We start from the raw sequence: 14,248 nt of genomic DNA, 5'->3' as shown, positions 1-14,248 counted from the left end.
TTGCGATAAGCCAGCGGGGCCAGCTAGGCTGCCTATCTCTTTAAGGCTTAAAAGTTTAATAGGCCCGAAGTCCTCATAACGATTTAAAGCTATCCACTAAACCGACGAGGCAATTGTTTAAAATATAACCTTAACAGTTTAACAGTTTTCATACCAAAATATGATGGTAACAAAAGAAAAAATATAAAGCCTGGCAAACTGGATTTCCCAGCCTTTAATACTTATTAAGCAAACAGGCGGCCTTCAATTTTCGGTTTGAGATGTTTCTCTGAGTTTTATTTCAGTTCCCGGAAACTACCCAATTTGTATGGTTGTGCAAAACAAATTGACAAATAAACAGAAAGGAACATAAAGAGTGTACATATATGCAATACAGTATCCATCTCAGAAAGAAAAACTATATCATTGTTCGTACTTCAGTCATGAAACATCTTGAAACATTTCATAAGAAATTCAGCTAACTTGACAAAAGTAGAGAGGAGGACTAATACGGGAGAGGTAGAGGGACGTCTTCATGCTGACATGCATATGTCTAACTTCTCGCTAGTGCATACTAGCGAGAAGTTAGGGAGGATAGCAACGAGAAAAGCACAGCACGGGGCATTATATGGACATTGGACACGATTCCGTAGCATCTCCGATCCGTGTCAAGGATGGCCATCACAATGATTTTAGTAATATAAAGTAGAACGCATACCTTTTGCGCTAACAACATTTTAAATACGATCATTAAGGTTCCATTCCAAGAAGTCTTACTTCCAAAATCAAATTCCCTCTCTTTATATCAAGTTGGCTATTTTTAAAGATTTATTTGAATTACATATATTTGTCAATATCCTTATATTGTATCTTGTAATAGAATACACGCGGTTATTTTGAATTTAATTAAATGCCTATCAGCTCATACGAGAGAGATTAAAAGTGGACAAATTTGGATTTCAGTGAAACGTAATTACGCCGTCCGTTTGTCAACGCGTCGCGAGAATTTAAATAATCATGATCCACTATATGCTAATAATAAAAATGATGTACGTACATTTTTTACCCAATTACGAATGCTTAGGGAGGTTCATACTAGTTGCCCATTCGACTTTAATGCTAACCTCTTATGTTCCAAACTTCGGCTTTCTACAGTCAGGCTGTGCATTGGTCAGTCCATAAGCTTATGTTAACAAACTCTACTCGAGGCTATACCCTTGGAATGTATATTCTATTGAGTAGAACCAAGCAATAATTAATTACGCATGAATTCTATTATAAACGAATGATGATCTGTTCAGCACCACGTACTCTATCCCCGTGGATGACATCGGCCTCTTTATTCTTTACTAATATTGGAAATGCAAAAGTAGCTCTCTCTGTCTTAAGTCCAAAAGATTATCATAATTTAAATTTGTCTTCATGTTTTAACATTTGGTATGAAGCAAGCTCCAAGGAAGAACATTAAATGCTTTTTAAACAAAACACCATCGCGCGTGAAGCAGCAGCTAGCAACTAGTACAAACATAACTGTAATCCATTAACATTAATCCAGCAAATAGCGCTTTGTCTAAGTCTAGAAAGCGTAATATCGTTAGCACTATAATTGATACCCTCTAAAGATTAGTTATCTATTGAGATTGAAAACAAATTGCTTGGAGACTCGACCGGACTCTTAAGACGTTACAAGAAGTACTGAATCATTCAGCGCTCTTAGATTAAATAGTGCAAGAGTACCCCGACCACTAGTTCAATAATACAATATTAAAGTAACACTTTTACTAGCAGTGATTGTGGTCATAATAGGTTTTCCTATTGACCTCCTAGGTTGAGACTAGACTACTTAACTATCCTCTTGTTCGAGTGGCTAATGTTTTTGTGAAAATATTTCCAAGTTGAAATTGGTAGAAATGGCCGTAAGATAAATGAGGGGGGGAGTACATCTGCGTAACAGCAAATACTCGTGCGCAAATATGTTCCACACAATTGCACAAATAAATCGGTTAGGAAGATATAATTATATTTATCATTACAACCTCTCTATTTAAAAAAATCTACAAATTCCAAAAATTTAAGCGTTATGATTGTGTTAGGAGCGGAGCGAGACTTTAAGTGGTGTGATTGAACCTGTGACTTTCTTAAACAGTTAATGGTTTTTATTTATTCCACTTTCATTTTATGTCACCGTTAATCTTAAATTAGATTGTTAAAAGTTAAATTGAAATATAGTGAGTCATAAATTTACCAAGTTCAAATAGGATTATGCAAATAAAAGGTATCAAAGATTATTTATACGGTCACCTGGAGTTATACAATTCATTAAAAGCTGAAATAACTTGGAAAATTTTATTCAAATTGATTCAATGTTATTTGAAGAGATTGTCATAGCGCCTGGCAGCTTCAGTATTTTATTACGGAACCCTAATAAAAACCGTACGTAAGTAGAACAATATTAGTTTAAATGGTAAGTTTGATTTATATGTCTTATATTGAAACGACGAAAAAGTCGAAGGAGGATTTTAAGGAAGATTTGTTCAAATCTTGGCCTTCAAAGATTTGTTAGAACATTTTCAGAAAAATTGATTCAAACGTTGGCATTCGAAGCTCTACTAGAGGATTTTAAGGAATATTGGTACAAATCATGGCTTTCCAACTTCTACTAAAAAAATTTAAGGAATATTGGTACAAATCATGGCTTTCCAACTTCTACTAAAAAAATTTAAGGAATCTTGACCTTCAAAGTTCTACTACATTTATATACACCAAACCACAGCGAGCTGAAATGCGCGTCAAGCCTTCTCATTAAGAGGTTTTTGCATGGCTTAAGAAAATGTTGGAGTTGTTAAAGGAGGAAAGAAAGATATTTATAAAAGTAGTTTTAATAGAAAGACCAACCTTTTAACAAAGAGAGTTGCAAAGTAAACAGTATTCTATAGGAATTATTTATAAATATATTGGTAGAAATTTAAAATAAAAGGGTTTCATTTATTCCAATTACTTATTAATTTATTTATTTGTAATCCAACTGCGTTTTTCAATTAATATGTAAATAAACCCTAAGGGGATACTACAACCAAACAGCAATTCTTAGTAATGTTGGGTGATTACGCCAGTGTAACTATACGTATAAGGAACATACTATCTCTTCTCCCTATGTTGGTGGTGTGTTGGCGACGGATGGAATGGTTATGAGCGGTGGCGACCACTTACCATCAGTTGACCCATGTGCCCCGTTCACCTATACTATAAAGCGAATCAAAACTTGAATGAAAAAGTATTAAACATTTTTATTTTATATATATATCTTAAGCAACGATTATTAAACTCAACTACGATAAAAACCTAAACGAAAACACATAGAACAAAATTAAAAACGATTTTAGTAAAGGAGAGTTGAATTATACAAATTAAAATTAATCTTACGAAGAATTACAATAAAGCGACATATCTCTTGATAAAGATTTTTCTAAGAATTAAGACGATAATATAAATTACCTACTAACTAAATATATCCTGTAAGTCGTAAGTCGATGTTTATAAAATTCTCCAAGACTTAAAGTTAAGTTAATTAAAAAATAACGAAGGCGATCCATTGCTTTTTTCTAATATCCAATTTTTAATATACCTCTGATATAATTGCAATATATACATACTTGTGATTCTTGTTTTATAATTATATATTAGTGGGTCTGTAGTAAGGTGGTAGGATTTCGTGCAAATCTATCTAGGTTCGAAGCCAATAATTATTTATTATGCTGTTTGGTATATTTCAGACACGGAATTCAATACAGCGTCTTGACCTTCAATAGGTTACTGTGGAGAATTGAGGCTGTGAAAATTGATCAATATATCTCACATTTCAAATACCTTATTGAGTGTACCAGTGCAACTACAGACATAAGGGACATAACATCTTGGTTTCCAAGCTTGCGAGGAATAGTTTATATTGCTTACATGGTTAATATATATGGTCCATCAAGTTACCAATCTCCTCGGTAGCCTTCCTATTAGTTATAATAAAAATGTTTTACACTCAATGCGCTAAAATTCTGGAACCTCGAGGTACCGTGAAGGGTACTAACTAGAAATGGCCTATTTTTTACCCGATATCTTCTTTATTGGGTAATCATCACTTCTCCAATATCCGTTATTAGGTGTTTTTGCTTCACTTAACTTGAAAGACAGACTCGCTATAAGTTTTAATATATGTATTGGAAACGATTACTTTATGCAAGCCATCTCCGATATTGTTCGCGTAAGTTGGTCTCCTACTTTTACCAGCTATTTAATAGCATAGAGAGTACCTCCTTATATTTCTTTGAAAATTTGATTACATTGGGTATATCTGTCAAATTTAGTAGCAAGACGGAGTTTGAAAGTCAAAAATGTTTGTTTCTCGTAAATCACGTGTTGTTTGAAATATCTATCGGTCGTGTCGGATGGCTGTCCTACAGAAATATTAAAGTGTTACAATGAAGATCGCAACTGACTTTGTGTACACGTTTGTCCTTTATATTGTTCTTTTTTATATTTAGTTCAAGCACTTTTTGATTCTTGTAAGCAGTGACTTCGAATTACGCGACTTGTTTTGGACAATTATAATAATATTTAAGTTACTTTTCGTAGGACTTTGTTGTGCAAGCCGATCTGAGCCACACATTAGCATTAGCAGCCTGTAAATTTTCCCACTGCTGGGCTAAAGGCCTCTTCTCCCTTTGAGGAGAATGTTTAGAGCATATTCCACCACGCTGCTCCAATGCGGGTTGACGGAATACACATGTGGCAGAATCTCGTTGAAATTAGACACATGCAGGTTTCCTCACGATGTTTTCCTTCACCGCCGAGCACGAGATGAATTATAAACACAAATTAAGCACATGAAAATTCAGTGGTGCCTGCCTGGATTTGAACCCGAAATCATCGGTTCAGATGCACGCGTTCTAACCAATGGGCCATCTCGGCTCACTCGGCTGAGCCACACAATCACCAGTTATTTTTCCTCTAAACAGAAATGTTTAGTATTGTTGTGTCGAGGGGTGTGTGAACTAGTGTAACTACGAGCACAACATAATACCTATCTTAGTTCCCAAGATTGGTGGCGCATAAGTAATATAAGGTCTGAATAATATTTCGTACAGTACCAATGTCTATGGACAGCGAACAAAGATTGTTATTGCAGGACCCAATTAGTGTCTTGTAGTTTAAGTATAAGAACATTTTTTTATTTATTTATTTTAGGTTACTTTTAAAACATCTAAGGTCATTAGCGACGACTGTTATATAACAATTCTTATGTGATATTATAGACATTAATTAATTCCAAAAAAAATAATTAGGCAATATCCTTCTTGATTTAAATATTCTTTTTAAGTATTAGGTACATTACATTATCGTTTTTCATTGTTTATAAGACCTACATTCGACTAAAAAATGGAAAACTCAAGTCATATTTGTGTGTCCAAGAACCAGTCTAATAATGATCACTTGATGTCTCGATAGTCAAATTAAGTAGGATATTTGTTAATTGAATTACTTATAGCAAATAATTTAGATGTATTTTTTAACTTCCAATATTTTTTATTTTATTTGTCAAAATATATTTTTTTTAAATTTCGTCTGTAGTTGATTTGATTGGATTACAAAAATTTTTTTTCATTAGTCGCATTTCTACCTTCCCTATTAACTTTTTCGTTTATTGCACATATTGTTAACGAGTTTTACGAATATATTTTCAGTGTTTTTACCACTGATTAATAATTCGCAGGCAAAATATCACGGTTGATCATATGAATATTGAGCTTAACAAAAAATATTTTATAAAAAAATATCATTTAAAGTCAATCAAGATTCTTAACGGAACCATTGTCTTCCCCCCGGCCGTTAACTCTGAAGCACGAATACGATATAAAAATCGGAAATCGTCTCTGCTATCGGAAATGGTGATATTTCTCGCCATAAAGACCTCAAAAGCCTTTAGAGGTCGTGCCACGGTTGTTTAGAGACAATGGGTTCGTATCCGATGTATTTAGTCCTCAAATTTGTTAAGATACGGCCAGACACGCCGAATAACAAAGATTAAGGTAGTAGATAATATTTTAGTATCAGTATTTGAAAAAAAAATTGTCTAATATTTAAAATGCCGATCAGAAATGGGAAACGACTAAACAGTTTTCTTAACATTGTTGCATTCCGATTTTAGGTGTAAGTGAGGTGTAATTATAGGCTCAAATGACTTTTCGTGGGTGGTAAGAAAGGGAGGAAGGTATTTTTTATTATATAGATTGTCGGACAAACAAAAGGGCTCAAAAATGGTAAGTTTGCACCGCCATATTAAACATATTAAACATTTTTTATATCGCCAATACGCCACCAACTTTGGTAACATCTTATTTTATGCCCTTTGTGCTTGCCTGGCTCACACACCCTTTAAACTAGAACACAACAAAACTGAGTAGTTGGTGGTAGAATATTTGAATAGTGGGTGGTACCTAACCTGGTGGGCTTGCATGAAGTCCTGCCAGCTATAACTTCCCCCTTACACACGGGTGAAAACAAGTGAATACTAAATGAAAACTAACTTTTCAATATATATTTGATAGTTGCCAAACCACAAAAATAATAACGACGAATGCACGTGATGTGATGTTATGTATTACACGAATATGTGAAGAGTATATTTAATGAATACATCGCCTGTGTTTTATCATCTTACATGAGCATTATAGTAAAATATAATTACGGAGCATACGTGTAAATTGCAATTTGTGAACACTGTTCCCGTGACGTCATAATGTCTTGCATTATTTTCAACAAAAATACGAAAATATCACACCGAGTCTCTGTATACCGGGTATTCTAATTAACTTTTCATTTCTAGGAGACCGAAAAACTCGCAAAGAACGCTGTAAATTTGTGAACCTAATAAACAAGTGGATTACTAAAACCATAAAACAGAATGTTTTAAAATATTATAATACATCCAGTGTTTTGAAATGCTACACTGTGTCTGAATTTTATATAATTTATTTTGTAATTACAAATAAATTGCTTTTCACGAACGTGGTCTTCGAACAGTAACGTATATGGTATAACACTATTATGCCTAATTTCTCAAAATAATATGAGTTTTAAGGGTTAGCATACTGACAACACCGATCTATCCCGACAGCTGCTTATAAAAAATAATCAGACTATTTCTAAAATAAATTTATTTCTAACTGATTACTTACTGATTACTTATTTTTCAAATTTGTTCTCGGAGTATTTTTTAATCAATTTTATTTTGCAAAGTTTCGACTTGTGTTACCGCAGCTTAAAGCGCTGATGAATGATTCTTTTGTATCGTAAATTGTATTGTTGGCGTGTTGTATAGGAAGGTTTTAATGTCCGGTAAGTAAAATGTTGTTATATTTTAAACAATACTTTTGGAACGGACTACAAACGCGTATATTTTTGCTATATTAAATAACTCTATTTTTTGTAAGGTCATCGTGCGAACATGTCTAACTACGTACCACCTAGTCATCACATTTTCTATCTTTGAAGTGTGTTGACCCAGTGTAAAAGAACAAGGTATAATATTGGTGGCGCATTGGTGTTGTAAGGAATGATTATTATTTCTTACACAAATAATTTTACCACGTTCCACGAACAAAGTTATAATATGATAATAAGTATCGATCTGATCGTCCCGAGACTTGGCAATTTTGGCGTAATCAGGCATAAAATGATTCATCATTCAACTTTACCCAAAGCTATGCAATTTATGGTTTTGAATTCACAATCGCTTCTGATTTGAAAGAATCTCTATCATCCAAATGAAAACTTTTTTTACTTCATTTAAATAGGATTTTACTTAAATCGTCATCTTCCAAGATTAGAAAGTTGTATCCTATTAGTTTCCCACTGTTGGGCTTAAGGTTTTGTCCCCCTTTTGATGAGAAAATATTGAAATTAGAGACGAGCTCGAGATAAATTACAAAGACAAATTATGCACATGAAAATTTGGAGGTGTTTAGAGTGATTTTGTAATTTGGGGGTTGTGCCCGCAATCATCTGTTAAGATGCACGCGTCCTAACGACTGAACCATCTCTACTCCATATAAGATTAAATATTAATTGTAAATCAACGAAAGATTAATGCCTTTATCGTCAAAATCTTGTATATTAATATGAGTTGTATGTAAAAGATTCATGGTAGTGCTTTGTGCAAGCCGGACTGGGAAGGTACCACCAATTTGAAAAGTGAAGGAGTGAGTGAAGCAATAATGGCATAAAATGTTAGTTTGCAATTATGGTACATGCGACTATTTAAAGGTTGTTAATATTTGGTACAGTTATATATATACATGAGCTATGATCGCTCACCATCAGGCCATTTTTCAGCCTGCCTAACCATTTTAAATAATTAAAAGAAAACATGTTTCAAATTAATTAATTGCCAAATGTATACCATTCCAATCCAAATAAATATATTATACGGTTAAGCTAAGGATCAATGGTTATTAGTGTATAGTCAAGCGTAAATTAATTATTAAGCCATTACCAAGATTAATTGGATACCCTTGAATACCTTCAATTTCATTTGATTTCTTATAAATCACGCCACTTTTGCTAGACGTAATAAAGAGAACCATCTATTTAATTCTTGATGTTCGCAATTTTTTTGATTTTTGAATTTTACATGGGCAAAGACCAAACGGTTCAGGATCTCTTTTTTTTTCTGTGCGAAAAGTAATACTAGATTCAGCTAGTAAAGACAGTTTTAAAACTTCAATATACTTTTTTTTTTGTATAAATGTATATATTTGTAAATTATAATGAAATGAAGATTCAAAAAAATATATGGTCTTTGACCCCGACGTGATTTGAACACGCAACCTTCTGATCTGGAGTCAGACGCGCTACCGTTGCGCCACGGAGTCGATAAGATATAGAGCGAATTTTGCAATCCTGTTTCAATTCTTATTATCATCTTTATAACGGGAAGAGAGTTTCATTTAGAAATTTTAATGTAGAAATAAAGTCATGATATGAAAAAATAGAGTTTGGACAGATTAGTTCAACTAATCTGCTATAAATCATCAGGTCTAAAAGTCAGTCTGACTGTGATAACGAGATTAGGTAGGACTTAATCTCGTAAGTGATATCGATTTACTAAAATAGGACCAAGTATCAACCCGTGAACATCTATAAGCTCATGAGTTCAACTCCTATGACATTAAGGATTTTTAATACCCCAAAGATGTCGTCGATTCCGCAAAGTCAATAAATCCTTCTTCAGGGTATCTGTTTCTATAATAAAATTTAGTCATTTGTAAAAAGTACATATGTAAAGAAGGCATATTATTTGATACACGATTATATAGATGATAAAAGAGTTAATGCTTGTTGACTTCCAGGCAGGAGACATAACATACATATATAATTGTATTTAACTAACATGACTTTGTATTTTTAAATGTTGAAAAAGAGTAACTACTGAGTTTCTTGCCTGTTCTTCTCGGTAGAATCTGCATTCCGAACCGATGGTCCGAACACTTTATATAGTTAGTTAAATGACGATTCAAAAGTGCTTGTAAAAGCCTACTTGAATAAAGTATAATGATGATGATGATGTTGTCGGGACCAATAACGGCTGTATTATAATTCACAAACGTGTGTGCAAACACACACTATTAATTCCCTACACTCCCATGATGGATGGAAAAGCAGATTCGACACGACGAAAAAGTTCAGGCGCAAGACCTTTGCTTGGCGTACTTTCCAACTTCCAGGTTCCGAACTGTTAGTGAGAATTTTTCGACAGAAAAACGCGATAACTTTCTATCGACCCGATCTGGGTTTGAGCCCTCTGCGTCCTTATATCTAGCAAATGACAAACGGGGCAGTTATGAGATAGGTGTCAGTGAAACAAACCAGAAGAAGCATTCACAACGTCGATTGTATGCAGTGCAAAATAAAACCAAAATGGCAAATATAACTTTATTCACATGACAGTTGATTATATTTCTAAAAGAATTATCACCCTGTCTTATTGCCCGAACTCATTCGTCGTACAATGAATCGATACTGCGATTCAACAGGGAAATACTGCTAGCGTTCTCGCCACCATTCCACGCGGTCATGATTCGAACACTAGCTGTTTTCAATTTTGATTTATACTCTCGTAACTCCTTTAGGTCACGCTGTATTTTTCTGCAAACCGTGTTGTAACAATAACAGTGTTATTATGTTTATACTTTTAGTTTTTAATTAATACTTATGATTTCAAACCACAATCGAATTTAGTTTATTTGTTAGGTATTTTGTTTGATTAAACATGAAACAGACCAACCGTTAAATATTTATGATATATTTGTTCAATTCGTTAATTGTTTAGACGATTGATTTGTTTTGAAATTTCGTTCATAAACAATAGTTAATTGGATTCAGATCTTTGCCTAATTGGATGAAAAAATCAACGGGTAAGTATTAAAGTATATTTTAAGATATTTCGTTATGTTATTGATTTTTGGTTTATAATACCTACGTGTAATTTATAAATGAATACGTGAGTACTGAAATAGTCGCTTTTTTAGTGCAGTACCTTTTTCCATCTGCTTGTCAAACTATTTTCCAATTTTTTTGGTTGCATTTGACGATTGATTATTAAACAACTCTAACAATTCAATTATTATATTTAATAATCTATGTAACTTATTATCGGAAAACAGTCCTAAGTTTCTTACCGGTTATTCTCAATATTCTGAACCGAATCTACATTCCGAACCGGTGGCAGTGGTCGATTTAAATTTAGTTCAATCATGTTAAATGAAATCTAAAAGGATTATGCGAAGCGTACACGAGTTAGGTATTATTCACGTAAAATATTTAATCATTGTTATTTGGCGAAAAGTAATGGAAATTTATTACCGAAATAGAAGTTTTAACGGCTTTATATTTACGTGTTTGGTGTGGAGACATTAGTACCATGGGACCAAGGCGTGGTGACGATACGAATACGTGGTTCGATATCCAGTCCCGAATTTTTGCGTATGAAATTTGAACGTGTTAATTTTATGTTATATTAGTTTAGCATGAACACGTTTGCTAGTAGAGTATTTAGTTCAATATCGGTAGGTGCTCATCAATTACAGGACCAGCAATATGTATTGCTTGACGTAAGTATTAGGCACAAGGAACTTATTGCCGATCGATCATGTGAGGAATTGTTAGCATTTCTTAAAATGGTAATGTCAGATGTGCAATTTCCTAGACTTTTAATATTACCAGATAAATCAACCACGTGATTTTCTTTCTCATATATCATTTTATTTTTATAAAACCGATATATATAAATACATACTTAATAAATATATTTCAATATAAAATGACTATCAAACTTACATTACACAAATCATTCGCGTAATAGTCTAAATGATATTTATTACAAATGAAATCAAAACACGAACGCATCTCGCAGTCAAATGATATCGGGCTGATGAAATTTTCCAACCTTTCCTTTGATACGTTTGCCTAGAAATTTCCGCATCACAATATTCTCTGAGCTTCGACTTTAGACGTATTTGTCTTAAGACAGATCTGTCTATTACTAATTTAAAAATATTTAAAAAATAAGAAGTAACTACGAGTAAATGTCCTATTGTCACTTAATGGACATAGAGCAAGGGGACAACCAAAGAAACGATGGATGGATTGTGTATTGTAAAATTGGGATAAGGGCAGGAGGACGATGTTTTGGCTAGTCACTTCATACACTTAAACATATTAAACAAATTAGTGGGTCGCACGCGAACGTCGCGTTTATTACAGGTCCATGACAGGTTTTGTTTTGATTTAATTTCATTGCAAACTGACGACGTCTGTTCGAAATTTGTATTTTTTTTAATACAGCCACAGCGCCTATCGCGCATAGCGCCGCTCTCTACATGGCCAGTAACTTTTTCCGCTATCTAAAATTATATTTATAAAACAATTTATTTAATTACAATCAAGATTCGTCTTTATTTCTCTGCACATCTACGGCTGGAGCTCTTCAAACCGAGACCATAATAGGTTTTTATGTGCAGCTGTCGTCCCATAATCACTGGGACAAAAATCGGCTTACTCTATTCGTATATAAGACTGAGCTGAATTCGTGGAGAATCTCCAATATTTCTTCCTACTACTATATACTGATTTTAAAGCAAGTGTTAAATTCTAGAATATGATTTTTAAAACGATATAATTGCTGTGCCAAATAAATATAATGACGAACGAACGAATTCACGTGTTTCTTTACTTCTTAAACAAATCACTAGTGTTTGTGGTGGAATTTGTTACGTTTTCAATAAATTTAGTTTATACTTTAGTTTCCCTGTTAAATATTTAAGTGGACCTAAAATCGGGCGATAGAACGCCCTCGCTCGCGCGTTCTTTATTTAAAATTTTATTTGATTAAAAAGAATGAATATTTATAATTATTTTCGAGTGATTTACCGAATAACCGTTGCATAAAATTGTTTAATAAATTTAAATTTTAAACCAATTTGAAACAAGATGTCGTAAGTCTGCGCTACGTCACAGAAGATTTCGATAGCGCCATTCGTATGTATAAGAACGCTGTGAAATTTTACGTTTATGTTTAGGGTTATATCTCGCGATTTCGGATTTTTGTATTCGATATAGCATTCCGTTTTCTAACCTGCATCAAACTGGTCCTTGAACCTTTTATAATGCATTAATCTATGCTATTATTATAAATGCGAAAGTAACTCTGTTATCTCTTCACACTTGAACAGCTGAACCGATTTAAATTTGGTTTTAATAATTTGAGTCCCAAGGTATAGGACATAGGCCCATTTAGGGCGTACAATGGGGGATGACAATTTGTGTGTGAGGCAAGTTTTATAAATTTCGCACGGCCGAAGTAGCAGGTTCGGCTAGTTTATGATAAATTTAAAGTTAGTTTAATTCATTGTTCTTGTATATATGTCTACGTTATGCGACTGAGTGCACTTTAATTTATTTATATCGAATTTATCATTGATTTAAAAAATTGATTCGTTAAAATAACCAGATATTTATTAATTGTAGGAAAAGTTAGTAGTGCCGAATATTCGCCAATGACGACCTACTCGAAGGAGAAAGGGGGGGGAGGACCTACCAGAATATAGCATATTTTGATTTTTGAATGTAATTGTGTCATTACAAAACCGTCAAAATATATTATAATTACCAAAAGTATTATCCATGTGATTGGTCTAATCATAAATAATGGTATACAATACAACAAGTACATCCTTATTATTATCGGCGTAAAGTTCAAAATACAACATACGTGTGTTGTAAGCATAAATTGCTCGTAATGTGCTATTTGTGCATTCATGCATAGGATTACACATTTGTGTTTACTCCATTGCTTTAGTGTCTCTATGAAGTGATGTATGTATGTGTGTTCAGTATTCTAATGAGTGTATGTGATCTTCTATGTATGTATGTCACAGGATAAATGTAAGTTAGTTTATAAATTAAATTTTAGCGAAAGTGTAAACAGCCTAAATATTATAAACGGTATTCACTTATCTAACCTCTTGATGACTGCTTCGTTTGTCTAGTGGATTGATATATTGCCACAAAACCCAAGGTTTTGGATTCAAACCTCAGGTCAGACCGAAGAAAGTTTACTGAGTCGTTTTAATTTAAGAATTATTTAATTAATCTTTATTCACTAATGCTTTTAAAAGCGTACTTGATTGACGTATATTTTGATTTTGAATTTTCACACGGTACCCTAAAAATGATGACGCCGTTTTTATCAAAGCCGTGTTAAACCTTTTTGAACGTTGCTAATGAACCGATTTAACGTGATTGATCATGGTGTCGATATGGTTTGGAAACGATTTGACGTATTTGTTATTATTTTTCATTACAAGTAGAAGAATAGTCGAGAATCGACCCGGTTAATGGTCCCTTAAATATAAAAGACATTGTGAGCTAAGTTCATTGATCTTTTAAAAAATCAATATAATTTTAGTTTATGGAACCGAAACAGCCCAGTCGTACATACGACTCTTAACTGAAGATTGCCAGTTTTAAGCCGTGCAAGTACCACTGTATGTTCATGTAGGTGGTTTGTGTTCAATACATGCTGCTCAGATGTATTTCTATGTATTTTTTCTTTTACCACTACATACAAATTTAAACGTTCACAATTTTGAAATGAAATAAGCTAAGATGTGAAGTTTTCTATTTCGATCGGCTCGACACTTAGCGGGCGGTTTAGCGA

The 14,248-nt window shown here is 33.4% G+C and overlaps 1 protein-coding gene and 1 non-coding gene across 3 annotated transcripts in view; one reads left to right on the top strand and one right to left on the bottom strand.

Annotated features, from left to right (window-relative positions):
- Positions 1-14,248, top strand: part of LOC125072348 — a 174,832-nt gene that overhangs the window by 140,837 nt on the left and 19,747 nt on the right. The gene's annotated exons all lie outside the window — the stretch shown is intronic.
- Positions 8,832-8,903, bottom strand: Trnaw-cca. Its single transcript has one exon. It is a non-coding gene; the product is annotated as a tRNA-Trp (tRNA).

Source organism: Vanessa atalanta, chromosome 21 (assembly GCF_905147765.1).
Source record: "Vanessa atalanta chromosome 21, ilVanAtal1.2, whole genome shotgun sequence".
Taxonomy (NCBI): Eukaryota; Metazoa; Arthropoda; class Insecta; order Lepidoptera; family Nymphalidae; genus Vanessa; species Vanessa atalanta.
Note: the sequence above shows the minus strand (reverse complement) of the source record. Positions and strands in the feature narration are given on the sequence as shown.